The 459-nt window shown below is 22.4% G+C and overlaps 1 protein-coding gene across 1 annotated transcript in view; it reads left to right on the forward strand.

Moving 5' to 3' along the window:
- Positions 1 to 459, forward strand: part of LOC116848377 (plancitoxin-1) — a 476,759-nt gene that overhangs the window by 2,341 nt on the left and 473,959 nt on the right. Inside the window, exon 2 of the mRNA XM_032824380.1 lies at positions 141 to 214. The gene's annotated coding sequence lies outside the window, so the exon portion shown is untranslated. The remainder of the gene's footprint in view (positions 1 to 140; positions 215 to 459) is intronic.

The following is a 459-nucleotide window of genomic DNA, read 5'->3' on the forward strand; positions in this document are numbered from 1 at the left end:
TATATATATATATATATATATATATATATATATATATATATATATATATATATATATATATATATATATATATATATATATATATATACATACAATATAAATACAATATACATATGTATACAATATAAATCGTCTCTCAGTTAAAGTGACAGTGGCGAAGTAGGTAAGGTGAACAACCCAAGAAGCAGAGGTCTTAAGTTTGAATCCCAGCATGGTAAGCAAATTTTTGAAGCATAATTTAAATTGAATTAAGTAGCGTGTGAAACAATAAAGTGGAAAATTTAAGAAAAAGGAAAAGAGAAGAAATGTTTATATTTTTATAAATACAAACGTTCTGTTCATATATTCTTTCGGAATCTTTTATAAACATTCATAACTTAATATATAGAATATTCGGTAGATTATTCTATTCACATTCTGAGAATATTTAAATTAATGCCATTCGAATGTTCTACGAAT

This window comes from Odontomachus brunneus, unplaced genomic scaffold (genome assembly GCF_010583005.1).
Source record: "Odontomachus brunneus isolate Ranch 3 - 2012 unplaced genomic scaffold, Obru_v1 Obru_scaffold_094, whole genome shotgun sequence".
NCBI lineage: Eukaryota > Metazoa > Arthropoda > Insecta > Hymenoptera > Formicidae > Odontomachus > Odontomachus brunneus.